At 36.4% G+C, this 16,558-nt stretch overlaps 1 protein-coding gene across 1 annotated transcript in view; it reads right to left on the reverse strand.

Annotated features, from left to right (window-relative positions):
* Positions 1-16,558, reverse strand: part of WDPCP (WD repeat containing planar cell polarity effector) — a 478,431-nt gene that overhangs the window by 101,361 nt on the left and 360,512 nt on the right. The window lies entirely within an intron of this gene.

The following is a 16,558-nucleotide window of genomic DNA, read 5'->3' on the forward strand; positions in this document are numbered from 1 at the left end:
GGCAAACCGAATCCAGCAGCACATCAAAAAGCTTATACACCATGATCAAGTGGGCTTCATCCCTGGGATGCAAGGCTGGTTTGACATATGCAAATCAATAAATGTAATCCAGCATATAAACAGAACCAAAGACCAAAACCACATGATTATCTCAATAGATGCAGAAAAGGCCTTTGACAAAATTCAACAACACTTCATGCTAAAAACTCTCAATAAATTAGGTATTGATGGGACGTATCTTAAAATAATAAGAGCTATCTATGACAAGCCCACAGCCAATATCATACTGAATGGGCAAAAACTGTAAGTATTCCCTTTGAAAACGGGCACAAGACAGGGATGCCCTCTCTCACCGCTCCTATTCAACATAGTGCTGGAAGTTCTGGCCAGAGCAGTCAGGCAGGAGAAGGAAATAAAGGGTATTCAATTAGGAAAAGAGGAAGTCAAATTGTCCCTGTTTGCAGATGACATGATTGTATATCTAGAAAACCCCACTGTCTCAGCCCAAAATCTCCTTAAGCTGATTAGCAACTTCAGCAAAGTCTCAGGATACAAAATCAATGTACAAAAATCATAAGCATTCTTGTACAACAATCACAGACAAACGGAGAGCCAAATCATGAGTGAACTCCCATTCACAATTGCTTCAAAGAGAATAAAATACCTAGGAATCCAAGTTACAAGGGATGTGAAGGACCTCTTCAAGGAGAACTACAAACCACTGCTCAATGAAATAAAAGAGGATACAAACAAATGGAAGAACATTCCATGCTCATGGGTTGGAAGAATCAATATCGTGAAAATGGCCATACCGCCCAAGGTAATTTATAGATTCAATGCCATCCCCATCAAGCTACCAATGACTTTCTTCACAGAATTGGAAAAAACTACTTTAAAGTTCATATGGAACCAAAAAAGAGCCCGCATCGCCAAGTCAATCCTAAGCCAAAAGAACAAAGCTGGAGGCATCATGCTACCTGACTTCAAACTATACTACAAGGCTACAGTAACCAAAACAGCATGGTACTGGTACCACAACAGAGACATAGATGAATGGAACAGAACAGAGCCCTCAGAAATAATGCTGCATATCTACAACTATCTGATCTTTGACAGACCTGACAAAAACAAGCAATGGGGAAAGGATTCCCTATTTAATAAATGGTGCTGGGAAAACTGGCTAGCCATATGTAGAAAGCTGAAACTGGATCCCTTCCTTACACCTTATACAAAAATTAATTCAAGATGGATTAAAGACTTACATGTTAGACCTAAAACCATTAAAATCCTACAAGAAAACCTAGGCAATACCATTCAGGACATAGGCGTGGGCAAGGACTTCATGTCTAAAACACCAAAAGCAATGGCAACAAAAGCCAAAATTGACAAATGGGATCTCATTAAACTAAAGAGCTTCTGCACAGCAAAAGAAACTACCATCAGAGTGAACAGGCAACCTACAGAATGGGAGAAAATTTTTGTAACCTACTCATCTGACAAAGGGCTAATACCCAGCATCTACAATGAACTCAAACAAATTTACAAGAAAAAAACAAACAACCCCATCAAAAAGTGGGCAAAGGACATGAACAGACACTTCTCAAAAGAAGACATTTATGCAGCCAAAAAACATATGACAAAATGCTCATCATCACTGGCCATCAGAGAAATGCAAATCAAAACTATAGTGAGATACCATCTCACACCAGTTAGAATGGCCATCATTAAAAAGTCAGGAAACAACAGGTGGTGGAGAGGATGTGGAGAAATAGGAACACTTTTACACTGCTGGTGGGACTGTAAACTAGTTCAACCATTGTGGAAGTCAGTGTGGCGACTCCTTAGGGATCTAGAACTAGAAATACCATTTGAGCCAGCCATCCCATTACTGGGTATATACCCAAAGGACTATAAATCATGCTGCTATAAAGACACATGCACATGTATGTTTATTGCGGCACTATTCACAATAGCAAAGAGTTGGAACCAACCCAAATGTCCAACAACGGTAGACTGGATTAAGAAAATGTGGCACATATACACCATGGAATACTATGCAGCCATAAAAAATGATGAGTTCATGTCCTTTGTAGGGACATGGATGAAACTGGAAATCATCATTCTCAGTAAACTATCGCGAGGATGAAAAACCAAACACCACGTGTTCTCACTCATAGGTGGGAATTGAACAATGAGAACTCATGGACACAGGAAGGGGAACATCACACTCTGGGGACTGTTGTGGGGTGGGGGGAGGAGGGAGGGACAGCATTAGGAGATATACCTAATGCTAAATGACGAGTTAATGGGTGCAGCAAAACAACATGGCACATGGATACATATGTAAGAAACCTGCACATTGTGCACATGGACCCTACAACCTAAAGTATAATGAAAAAAAGAAAAAAAAGGATGAGTTCATGTCCATTGTAGGGACACGGATGAAGCTGGAAACTATCATTCTGAGCAAACTATCACAAGGATAGAAAACCAAACACCGCATGTTCTCACTCATAGGTGGGAATTGAAGAATGAGAACACTTGGACACAGGGTGGGGAACACCACACACCAGGGCCTGTTGTGGGGTGGGGGGAGGGGGGAGGGATAGCATTAGGAGATATACCTAATGTAAATGACGAGTTAATGGGTGCAGCACACCAACATGGCACATGTATACATATGTAACAAACCTGCACATTGTGTACATGTACCCTAGAACTTAAAGTATAATAAAAAAAAAACTAAATAAAATAGTTAATGTAGAACATGGCCAAACTTCATTTTTTTTCCTAAAAATTTATTAGCATAGGAAATTTTTTAATGAAGTAAATGGAACAAAAGGTATTATACTGAAAACTCGTGTTTTCTACTAAGGACTACTATAATGAAAATGCAGTCTAAAGACACTGAATTGGGTTCACCTGAAAGAAATATTTTAAATGGCATTACTTCCAATAATTATTCTGGCAATTGGTAGGATTCTTGAACCTATCAAATACTTTAAACAAAATTAAAAAAAAATCCCTCAATGACATGTTTTTCCTTTGAAGCATAGGTGCAGTCTATAAAACAAGAACCAAAACAATCTGTTAGAACAGGGTTCACCAAACTAAGTTCAGACAAAATCCAGGTTGATGCCTGTTATTCTTTAACCTGTGAGCTAAGAATGGCTTTTACTTTTTATTGGTTGGAAAAACATCAAAAAATTTTCTGAGATCTGTCAACATTATATAGAATTTATATTTATGTCCATAAATTCAGTTTTGTTGAACTCAGCCTTGATTATTCATTTATATATCATCTATGGCTGCTTTTGGACTACAAGGGCAGAGTCAAGTAGCTGTGACAGAAACTGTGTGGCCCACAAAATGCAAAATACTTACTATCTGGCTTTTTACAGAAAAAAACTTGCCTACCTCTGCTTTAAAATATTTCATTAATCTGGAAAAGCTGCGTGTATTAGTATCATGAGTTTTAAATCCTTGACCTTAATTTTATTTAGGTTCTTAAAGTGTGATCAAAGAAATAATTGGTTTGATCCTCAATTAGGAAAATTTTTCATTTTCATTCATGATTTAGGTACATTCTTGAGACCAACAAATAAAGTATTTGAAATAGCCTTCTTTCTCCTGAACTAAAACCTTACCTCTCAGCTGTCATCTTAGAGTAAAAGGGAAGACTAACATATCATTTTGTGCTGAGCCACATAATTAATGGACCAGTGCACACACTGATGGGTTTAGATGAAAAGCGACTGAAATTTGAACTATTAGCTTTCTCTTTCTTGTTACTTCAAAAGTAGTTTGGGCTTTAAACATCAACTTACAGGTGTTTATCTTTTCTTAGTTGTCAGATAAATGGGGTTCCTGAGACATCATTTTGCAGTTTGGTCCACCTCAAAAAAGAAAAACCCAAGAATCCCACAACTGAACTCCTTGATAAAGATTAGACTACTTAAGGTTGTCCCTTAAGGTTACCTCTGTGGAGATATCCTTCAGAAACGAAAAATCTGAAGTATCATTATTGAGTACTAATTTACTGAGCAGTTATACAGAATGCTCTTTACCTTAAAGTTTGAGTACTAATGAGAATTCAATTTGATAATTTATGGTAAATGGATTAAAACCTTCAATATTTATCTAAAAGCTATACATTTGAATTACTACCCTTATTGAAATTTGGACCACAAAAATTATTTTGTTTTAAGTAAAGTTTTTGGTCAGTGAAGGAGGGGATTATGGGGCATTTTTATTGAATATATTATGCTTTCCTGTACTGTATGAATTTTACAAATGAATATATATTACTTTCATTAGAAATAGGATAGTGTTATCGTATATTCAGGAAGGGATATTAGCACTATTAATAAAAGTCAAACTGTAATATTTGTTTTCATGCCTTATTTCAGTTCAGAACTGTACAGTTGTAAGAAAAGTATGATGGGAACGTATATTTGTTTCTGTTTAATATCAAAGTTAAATTGGATGTTTCTCATAAAATACAGCATGCTTTAAAATACAAATTGTTCATTTATTTATTTATTTATTTATTTTATTATTATTATTTTTTGAGACGGAGCCTTGCTCTGTTACCCAGGCTGGAGTGCAGTGGCTCTATCTCGGCTCATTGCAACCTCCGCCTCCCGGGTTCAAGCGATTCTCCTGCGTCAGCTTCCTGAGTAGCTGGGACTAAAGGCGTGCGCCACTACGCCCAGCTAATTTTTGTATTTTTTTAGTAGAGACGGGGTTTCACCATGTTGGTTGGCCAGGACGGTCTTGATCTCTTGACCTCATGATCCGCCCACCTCGGCCTCCCAAAGTGCCGGGATTACAGGCTTGAGCCACTGCAGCTAGCCAAAATACAGATTGTTCTATAGTTCTTTTTAGATACTAAAAACCTCCAATGAAGTTTTTGTTATTAATTGCAATTTTAATTCAGTGTATAGGGTTAATAGTATGTTTTAAAATATGGCTTAAAACCTGACACAAAACAATAGAATGCTTTTCTTTGTTCTAAATCCGAACTATGTGCTGAACTATAATGAAGGCTGAGTTAGCTAATTGTGATGTTTAAATATACAATTTACATGTATGCATAGTGTCATAAATCTTTGCATTGCTCTTTACTATTAGGGTTTGTTATTTAGTATTTTCCAGATGGATGCTTTTACGAGCCAAAACATAGGAACATTTTCTGAATTCACCTCTGGGCATTAAGACAAAAGAAGTAGAGGTATTATAACCTGACTTGTTTGAAACATCACTATGCTACTCTGAATGACAGTTTACAATTTACAAGCAGGGTGTGGCTAAAAAAGTCACTGAAGCAGACATAAGCATAGGTTTTCCCTGATACATACTTCTGGCCTGTCAGTCATGCCTCTCAAATGCTTTGTTGCACAGGCATGCCAATAAGTAAAACCACATTTTATCAGTTTTGTGCCCAAAGGCTTTTAAAAGGCCACGCAACTATATCAGTGTTTGAAAACCCCAGATTAAAGCTGAAGTCCTCAAGCAGATACTTTTCTTCCATTTAAAAGAGTAGTCTTGTATTTTCTTAAAGTGATTGATGTAAGAATGATAAAAACTTAATATTTTAACAAAATTATTAAAACTTTGGTTATTTATCCTGCTTCCAACATTTTCTATAATTTTTACACAACTAAAAAATTCTAACATGAATGAATTAAAATATGTATCATTTTCAGTGAATGTATCCATGTTAACATATAGTAAAAACAGGCCGGACATGGTGGCTCATGCCTGTAATCCCAGCACTTTGGGAGGCTGAGGCGGGCAGATCACGAGGTCAGGAGTTCGAGACCAGCCTGGCCAACCAATATGGTGAAACCCCATCTCTACTGAAAATACAAAAATTAGCTGGGGGTGGTGGCAGCACCTATAGTCCCAGCTACTCAGGAGGCTGAGGCAGAAGAATTGCTTGAACCCAGGAGGCAGAGGTTGCAGTAAGCCAAGATCGTGCCACTGCAATCCAGCCTGGGTGACAGAGTGAGGCTCTGTCTCCCAAAAAAAGAAAAAAGATATAGTAAAAACAAAACAAACAACAAAAGCCTTTGGCTACACTGACTGCACCTCCTTCTTCTGCTACCTGAAATATGTCATCCTTAAGTTTTAACTTAAAGGCATAGATTTGGGTAGCTGAAGCCAGAGTTTAAGCCAATAAAAGTTGCACGTGTATTTTAGCGCTTTCTGGTTTTAGAAAACTGATTCCCATTATCATCCATTTCAGAGCTGGCCATGGAGTTTTTGAGAATTTGTTAGCTTCTGGGATTGGAGAATGGGGTGAGAACTTAATGAGAGAAGTAGGGATCAGCAGAAAAAGAGAAGGGGGGTAAATCTGACTGAATATAAACAACTCTAGGCTGAATATTAGGTGGTTGGTTACATCTGTGACCCTGAATGGCTCTAGGAAATGTTTAGCTAAAATTGATAGTATGGATATGTTCTGGAGGAAAATGGTGTCTCCAACTTGGATTATGTCTTCTGATAACTACTGTTTATTGCTTGGCATATTAGAAGGTTTACTCTGAGTCGTTTTAGTTTTTTTTTTTGTCTGAAGTTCTTTCTAGCTGTTGATTGGCAAGGGTTTGTGAAATTACCCAGTAGTGCAGACAAAATGCAGGTATGGAAGTTAAAGTTACTATGCAGTGATGTATGAATGTAGTACATTATTATATGCATATTTTTCTTTTTTTAATTTAATTTAAAGTTCCAGGATACACGTGCAGGATGTGTGGGTTTGTTACATAGGTAAACACGTGCCATGGTGGTTTGCCCATCAACCCCTCACCTAGGTACTAAGCCCTGCATGCATTAGCTATATTTATCCTGATGCTCTCCCTCCCCCTGCCCATCAAAAGGCCCCAGTGTGTGTTGTTCCCCTCCCTATGTCCATGTGTTCTCATTTTGCAACTCCCACTTATCAGTGACAACATGTAGTATTTGGTTTTCTGTTCCTGCATTAGTTTGCTAAGGATAATGGCTTTCAGCTCCGTCCATGTCCCACAAAGGACACAATCCTATTCATTTTATGGCTGTATCGTATTCCATGGTGTGTATGTACCACATTTCCTTTATCCAGTCTATCATTGATGGGCATTTGGGTTGATTCCATGTCTTTGCTATTGTGAATAGTATATGCCTATTTTTCAACAATGAGATAAGAGAACCAGGAGTGTTGTCTATATCATATGTAGCTGTAGAACTATTTTTCCAGGATTCATGTAGTATTAGTTTTCTCTTCCCTTCATTTGAATGGTGAATAGAAGAATATGAATTCTTCCAGCTAAAGCAGCTGTTTTGTAATGCTTTCCACAGTTGCATATATAAACTGTGGGATAAGGGAATAGGCTGTGGGGAAGTTAATAGTGGTAGAAAACTTTGATCAATGATATACTGATAGAACAGAGGAGCCAATAGGCCCAATGAAGGTAAGAGAGCCATTTTGATAAGCACATCTACCACGATCAGGATTAAATGTCATCCTTGAGAGGACATGTTTGTTATAACATCCATAGCAACAGTTTCCTAAAGGTATTTAGAAGACAGTTCAGATGTAGCAACTTCTTGGACGTTCTGGGTCTTTGCTGGAGGTACAAAGTAATCACAAAAGTAAAGCTTTGCTGGAGCTTTTTAAAAGATACGTAGAACCAGGTGTATTGGTAGATAACTTCCCCTCCATTTCCTGGCCTGCATTCCCTATCTATCTTCAGGGGCTTGACTCTAAAAGGTTCTCGATTAGGTCAGGCATTGCTATATGTAGGTGTCCACTTGTTGTTTCCTCCTAATTATCTCAGTTAATTAAAATTGTGTAGAGAATTTATGACCAGAACTCAAGCAAAACCTTGTATTTTTTTGAGAAGGTTCATTAGGTAGGGCAATGACATTAGAAAAATGGGTGATGAAATAACCTGCAAATCTAGGAACATTTAAATACCTTTGATGAGGGGTGTGGGCTGTCCCATTCTGGGTTGGATCCTTTCCCATAGTTGGAGAGAACATTACTTATAAGAGTCACCACCAGGCTCTCGAAAATACAATTTTAGGGATTGGTCCAGTGGTAGTACTCTTGCAGGCAATTCACCTTTGCCTGGACAGAGACTCATATGCAGTTGAGGCTAAAGAGAGAAAGCAAAGTTTCATATATATATATATATATATATATGTTTACTCCTAATATTACGGACCAACCTTTGTAATGTGCCTATAGCATTTTATGGACTTAAGAACATCACCAGTTACTTTTAGTAACAGACACTTTTAATAGTGTCTGGAAGGCTTCCTCACTTACAGTTCTACTGTTTAAGTTTCGCTTCTTTAAAACTTCTACCATCAGACTTGTGGGGATTTAGCACAACAGGATTCCCTCAACTCCCAGCTTGTAAAAAACAAGACACTGGCGTGGCCATAGATGAGGAATGTGGGAGCAAGGGCCTCTAGCTTAGATATTAAATACACTGTTTATCATGTCAAGCACCTAGTCTTTCACCTGCAGTTCTGGTGACAATGTAACTCCTTTGTCTCCTCATCTGAGAAGTCCTATAGGAAGCAGTATATTTGGTCAGAATTTTAGGAGTGGATAGAGCAGATGGCACATCTAGGTAGGTAGTTTGCAGACTATGCTTAAGGCAGTGCCTGGAGGTGAAACTTATAATAATTTAAGTCAGCACTACACATAGCTGTATCAGCTGCATTTGTAGCTGTAACATTTACTGTGATTTTATGTACAGGTAAAAGCAACTAAATAATTTACGTCTTTTAGTATAGAATTGTTACATGAATCTATTTTTTAACTTATAAATTATTTTCCATTTATTTCTTCTCTATAAAGTTATGACATTTCATTGTCATTAATAATATGTGTATATATACATGTGTTCATTATGAGTTTGATTTGAGTAAAGTAAAATTGATCTTTGAAATATGTTTTAAAAGGGGGAAAAGGTCTAAGAGGGCTAAGAACACCTGATTGATATAAAACGTAAGAAAAAATGGGAAAGTGATCCTAACAAATCAATTATCTATAAACAGATAAGATAAAATGGGTATAATCTTTTAGTCCTTAATTAAACAAAATATGACTGTATCAGTACTAAATATGTCTATACGTAGGATGTCTTAAATTTTAAATGAGAAAGCTAGCAATTCCTATTTGACGGAAACAACTCACCTGCTATCGAATATGCTTATGAATTCCATTCATACCTGAATGTTGGGTGAGTTTTGATTAAATTGGACAATGCATTTGCAAGTATTCAGATAATTTCTGATACACAGATGGCAATCAGCAAAGACCTAGATTCTTCATTAAGCTAATGAATTATCAGAGAACATTTTACCACCCTCACATGTGAGAATCCCGAGAAAGCATATTGTTTGGTTGTGAAAATCTGATTGGCACTCACAAACTAGCCATTATAAAGGCAATATTCCTACAGTTACATAAAGGCTCCCCTGGAAAAGAGAAACTAAATAGTAATAATCCAGTCTGTGCTTTTCTGTGGAGCTTACAAGAGGCCTTATTCCAGGGCAGTAAGTGGGCAAGGACTGAGTGAATTCTGCGAAACATAAGACTCACTACAATTGTGGCATATGGTGGCAGGGCTATAGCATGGCCAGGTAAATACCTAGCAGCAATATGTTTCAGGAGATTGGTCCTCTGCTTCTAAACTGTTTAATCCATAAGGAATTGCTTTGTGTGTATGCTATTAGGCGAGGTTTTAAAAACTTACATTTTAATCACATAGATATCCAAATAACCTAGCACCATCTATTTAAAAGATTATCCTTTCTCTTCTGCACTACAGTGTCACCTTTGTCATAAATCATATGGCCATACTATATATGGGGTGTGTTTCTGGCTTATTTGCTTCTGTTGGTCTGTTTGTCTATTCTTGCATCAATATCACTATTCAATTACTGTAGACTTGTAAAAGTTCTTGATTTCTAGCACTGTAAGTCTTCCAGCTTTGTTATTCTTCAGAATTGCCTTAGCTATTCTTGGTCCTTTGCATTTCCATTTTCATCTTATAATCAGTTGTCAGTTTACACCAAAAATACTGTTACAGGCCTAAAGAGACACCTTACCAAAGAAGATATACATATGGCAAATAAGCATAGGAAAAGATATGCCACATCACATGTCATTAAGGAAATGCAATTTTCAATAATTAAAATAACAAGCAGATATGACTACACACCTATCAGGATGGCCAAAATCTAGGACACTCATGACATAAAATGCTGGTGGAACAACAAGGATTCTTATTCATCGATGGCAGGAATGCAAAATGGTACAGTCACTTTGGAGGAAAGTTTGGTGCTTTCTTATAAAACTAAACATACTCATACTGTACGACCCAATACTTGTACTCCTTGATATTTACCCAAGGGAACTGAAAACTTATGTCCACACAAAATCCTGCACACAGATATTTATCATAGCTTTATTCATAACTGCCAGAACCCAGAAGTAACCAATTTGTTCTTCAGTCGATGACTAGATAAACTGTGGTACATTTAGATAATGGAGTATTATTCAACACTAAAAGTAAATGAGAGATCAAGCAATGAAAAAAACATGAAGAAACCTTATTAAATGCGTATCACCAAGTGAAAGAAGCCAATCTGAAAAGGCTGTTTGATTCCAACTATGTGACATTCTAGAAAAGACAAAACTATAGAAACAATAAAAGCATCAGTGGTTACCAGGGACTAGGGAGGAGAGAGGGATGAACAGGCAGAGCGCAGAGGATTCTAAGGACAGTGAAACTAGTCTATATGATATTACATGGTGGATATATGTCATTGTACATTTATTTGTCTAAATCTATAGAATATGCAACACAAAGAAAAAACACTAATGTAAATTATTATTCTGGAGGATAATGATGTATAAATATAGGCTCACCAATTGTAACAGATGTACCATTCTAGAAGGGGATGTTGTTATAGGGGAAGACTGTTATATGTGTGGGAGCTCGGGGTATGTGGGAAATCTCTGTACCTTCAGCTTAATTTTGCTGTGAACCTACAATGACTAAAAAAAACCTATTAAAATAATTTTTATAAAGATACTCAGGAATGAAAAAATACTATTCAGACTTTGGACTTGTTCTGCAGTACATACATTTAACAAAAGATTTGTATAAGGAATATATGAAGAACTCTTGGAAAGCATAAGAATAGGGATGATAACTCTATAGAACAATAGGCAGAAGGCAAAAGTCTTGAAAGGGCACTTCACAAAATATATATCCAAATTCCCAATAAACATATAAAAAGAAACTTTGTGAATCATCAGCAAAATACAAATTAAGTAAAATGGTAGTGGTGGTTGGGGGTTGAGGATACCTAGTGTTGGCAAGGATGGGGATGTAAGAGAATTCTCACGTATTGGCAGTGAGAACATAAATTGCTATAGTTACTCAGGAAAAATCCTAAGAGGTATCTACTAAAGCCGAAAAAACACATGCCCTAAGACCCAACAATTCAAGTCTCAGATATTATACCCAAAAGAAGTGGGTATATACATTCACAAAGGACATGTAGAATAATACTTATAATAGCCTCAAACTGGAGACAACCCAAATGTTTCTTAATGATGAAATGAATAAACAAATTGTGGTATACAGTGGGATAATATACATAACAATATGGGTGCATTTCACAAACATAATAGTAATAAAATTATGTTTTCCTCATCTATCTCCGCCAACACACAGAAAGATGCAAATAGTCATCTCTGTATATTATTACTACAGTATATATGTTTACGAATGCACTTATTTCTGGATAAGGATGTGTAATTCGCTTCCTAAACCAGGTGAAACTGATTTATAGTATTAGAAGGCAGAAACTTTAATCCTTTGCAGTATAAGAAGATGGGACAAAGGAGCCTTTTGGAGTGCTGGTAAAATTTAGTTTCACGGTCTGGATGCCAATTATATGTGTGTGTTCACTTAGTCAAAATTCTTTGAGTTGAACACTTACAATATGTATATTCACTATGATAGAAACAAAATTTGGCTCTTCCAAAGCAAATCTTGTTATCAACTCATCTACCCATACTCTATGTTGAAATCCCATGCTTTGGAACAGGAGTTTGTGATGACAGCTAAATATATTGCAGAGGCTTTAGAAAAATAAAGGTAGATGAGGAAAACATAATTTTATTACTAGAATGGTTTGGTCAACAATGGAATCTGTAAACTCTGACTAAATAGCTGTGTCTGCTGGAAGGGACTCTAACCCAGAGAAACCCAGGGATTCCTCCCTTACTTCAATTGCCATATATTTTCCTTTTTTTGAGTAAAAGACTTTCCTAAGCATTTGAACTAAATTCTTTGATAGGAAAAAAAGACTGTATATTCTATACAACTTTAAAATACTATTTATTTAAATCATTTTAAAGTATTGTTTTCAAGATTTCTTGAAATTCCTGACCTGAGTCATCTTTGTGATGTGTCACACCCTGTCACATTAAGTTACCTTACATCGAATAAACAGAAGAAAGGTTATAAAAACCTAGCATGCATACCACCTGACATGAAAATATTTGCCAGCTATTCCTTCTGCTTAAGTGAATGCATCCCAAATATCTAGATTATTAGCTTGGAAAAATTATACACTTTAAAAATAATGAAAGAGTAATCTCTCTACATTACTATAGTACATACATTTATGAGTATACTTAATTCTAGATAAGGGTAGAGTTTTACTAGAAATATTATGTTTCTCTTTCACATTTTTTCTTTTCATATGAATGTACATGTACAAACTTGTTTTACTTCTTTCTTGGAAGCAGTCTTATGCACAACATGGTAACTATCTAGTGTAAGTGGAATTTAGCCAGAAAATAAAGAACAAAGAACTAATTGAAAGTTAACAGAAAATTTGGCCAGAAAGTGTTTATGGAACTTAACACACCACTTGTTATGAAAAAGCATTATTATGAACATCTAAGTAACCTAGAATAGCTCCAAACACTTTTATTTTTGATTAACAAGGCAAAATAAAGTGAGGCTCTCAAAAGGATATTCAGGTAATGTAGAAAAAAATTTTTCCTAAGGAAAAGGAATCACTCTATGCACATAATTAACAGTCCCCCATTAATGTAAATTATTTAGCTATGATAAGCAATGTTTTATCCTCTATCTCATATTTTATTATAAATATAGCTTTAAAATACCCACTGAATGAACAACTTCCTTTAGTTCTAGAGGAATTGTAGAAGTTTCCGTTTCATAAATGAAGGAATTGCTTAGATCAAGGTCTAAGGTAAAAACCTCCAGTTCCACATTAGTATTAAAACCTGTCAGTATGATACATTGCAAAGGTGTTATAGAGATTGTATGATACAAGGCTCAAAGCTACTTTCCTGCACTGTGCTATGTAAGTGGTGTAAGCACTTGCTTGTAGCATTGTTAATACAATATGGTAAACAAAGAAGACCTTTCTTGCTATCTATCTTTTCTATGCCAAAATTTAAAAAGAACCACACAACTAATCTGCAACATGCAACATTATGGTGGTAAAAAATATGGGAAACAGCAGTGGACTTAAAAAGCAGAATAGCAAAGTGATTTAGAGTATGAGACTTGTAGTCAAATAGGCATGGTTTCAAAATCTAGCACTGACAGTCTGAGTCTCTGTGTCCTCATTTGTAAATGGGAAAACGAATATTTAACTCTGTAGTTGTAAATATGAAATATGATAGTAATTACAGAGCTTAGCATTATGGCTTGCAAATAGCATGTGCTAATAGTAGTTATTTTTAATGAAGATTGGTTCCTACATTCCCTAACCTTGATAATATGCCATTTTTATTTATTTCAAGTTCAAAAGGTACATTTATTTTACACTATATTTACAAAGGAACAGAGTATAAATGTAACAGGGAACAAAGGAAACAAAAATGACAGGCATACATAGTTACATACCAAGTATAGCAAAATTTGTTAAGAAGAGTCTTTAAATATTACTACTTGTAGCATTTAATAGTCAAAATCAGTTGCTAAGAATAATTTATCATCTCAGGAAGAAGTTTTAGAAGGCTCAATATATATGACTCAAACTATGACTTTCTTAATGAAAAAAGTTTACTTTTATCTTCTGAAAATCTCCAAGTTGCTGGAGGTCATGTACACCAGATCACTGCCAATTTTTAAAAGATTCAAAGGCTCTTAAATTAGCAAGTCACAATTGCTTAGGAAAACTATTTGTAGTATATATTCAACTTTCAGTAATATTAACACATGAAAAAAAATCCTTACACCTAACTACAATCAGTAATATGTTGCTGGATCTTCCAAAACAGAGACAAGGTATTCTTTTATTTTTGTTTTATTTATTTATTTTTTATTATACTTTAAGTTCTAGGGTACCTGTGCACAATGTGCAGGTTTGTTACATATGTATACATGTGCCATGTTGGTGTGCTGCACCCATTAACTCGTCATTTACATTAGGTATATCTCCTAATGCTATCCGTCCTCCCTCCCCCCACCCCACGACAGGCCCTGGTGTGTGATGTTCCCCACCCTGTGTCCAAGTATTCTCATTGTTCAATTCCCACTTATGAGTGAGAACATGTGGTGTTTGGTTTTCTGTCCTTGTGATAGTTTACTCAGAATGATGGTTTCCAGCTTCATCCATGTCCCGACAATTGACATGAACTCATCCTTTTTATAGCTGCATAGTATTCCATGGTGTATATGTGCCACATTTTCTTATTCCAGTCTATCATTGATGGACATTTGGGTTGGTTCCAAGTCTTTGCTATTGTGAATACTGCTGCTATAAACATACGTGTGCATGTGTCTTTATAGCAGCATGATTTATAATCCTTTGGGTACATGCCCAGTAATGGGATGGCTGGGTCAAGTGGTATTTCTAGTTCTAGATCCTTGAGGAATCGCCACACTGTCTTCCACAATGGTTGAACTAGTTTACAGTCCCACCAACAGTGTAAAAGTGGTGTAAAAGTGTTCCTATTTCTCCACATCCTCTCCAGCACCTGTTGTTTCCTGACTTTTTAGTGATTGCCATTCTAACTGGTGTGAGATGGTATCTCATTGTGGTTTTGATTTGCATTTCTCTGATGGCCAGTGATGATGAACATTTCTTCATGTGTCTGCTGGCTGCATAAATGGCTTCTTTTGAGAAGTGTCTGTTCATATCCTTTGCCCACTTTTTGATGGGGTTGTTTGATTTTTTCTTGTGAATTTGTTTAAGTTCTTTGTAGATTCTGGATATTAGCCCTTTGTCAGATGGGTAGATTGCAAAAATTTTCTCCCATTCTGTAGGTTGCCTGTTCACTCTGATGGTAGTTTCTTTTGCTGTGCAGAAGCTCTTTAGTTTAATTAGATCCCATTTCTCAACTTTGGCTTTTGTTGCCATTACTTTTGGTGTTTTAATCCTCAACAAAATACTGGCAAACCAAATCCAGCAGCACATCAAAAAGCTTATCCACCATGATCAAGTGGGCTTCGTCCCTGGGATGCAAGGCTGGTTCAATATATGCAAATCAATAAACGTAATCCATCATATGAACAGAACCAAGACAAAAACCACGTTATTATCTCAATAGATGCAGAAAAGGCCTTTGACAAAATTCAACAGTGTTTCATGCTGAAAACTCTCAATAAACTAGGTATTCATGGGATATATCTCAAAATAATAAGAGCTATTTATGACAAACCCACAGCCAGTATCATACCGAATGGGCAAAAATTAGAAGCATTCCCTTTGAAAATGGGCAAAAGACAGGGATGCCCTCTCTCACCACTCCTATTCAACATAGTGTTGGAAGTTCTGGCCAGGGCAATCAGGCATGAGAAAGAAATCAAGGGTATTCAATTAGGAAAAAAGGAAGTCAAATTGTCCCTGTTTGCAGATGACATGATTGTATATTTAGAAAACCCCATCATCTCCGCCCAAAATCTCCTTAAGCTGATAAGCAATTTCAGCAAAGTCTCAGAATACCAAATCAATGTGCAAAAACCACAAGCATTCCTATACACCAATAACAGACAAGCCAAGAGCCAAATCATGAGTGAACTCTCATTCACAATTGCTTCAAAGAGAATAAAATACCTAGGAATCCAGCTTACAAGGGATGTGAAGGACCTCTTCAAGGAGAACTACAAACCACTGCTCAATGAAATAAAAGAGGATACAAACAAATGGAAGAACATTCCATGCTTATGGATAGGAAGAATCAATATCGTGAAAATGGCCATACTGCCCAAGGTAATTTATAGATTCAATGCCATCCCCATCAAGCTACCATTGACTTTCTTCACAGAATTGGAAAAAAATACTTTAAAGTTCATATGGAGACAAAGGAGCCCACGTTGCCAAGACAATCCTAAGCCAAAAGAACAAAGCTGGAGGCGTCATGTTACCTGACTTCAAACTATACTACAAGGCTACAGTAACCAAAACCAGCATGGTACTGGTACCAAAACAGAGATATAGACCAATGGAACAGAATAGAGCCCCTGGAAATAATACCACACATCTACAACCATCTGAT

Source organism: Nomascus leucogenys, chromosome 14, assembly GCF_006542625.1.
Source record: "Nomascus leucogenys isolate Asia chromosome 14, Asia_NLE_v1, whole genome shotgun sequence".
Taxonomy (NCBI): Eukaryota; Metazoa; Chordata; class Mammalia; order Primates; family Hylobatidae; genus Nomascus; species Nomascus leucogenys.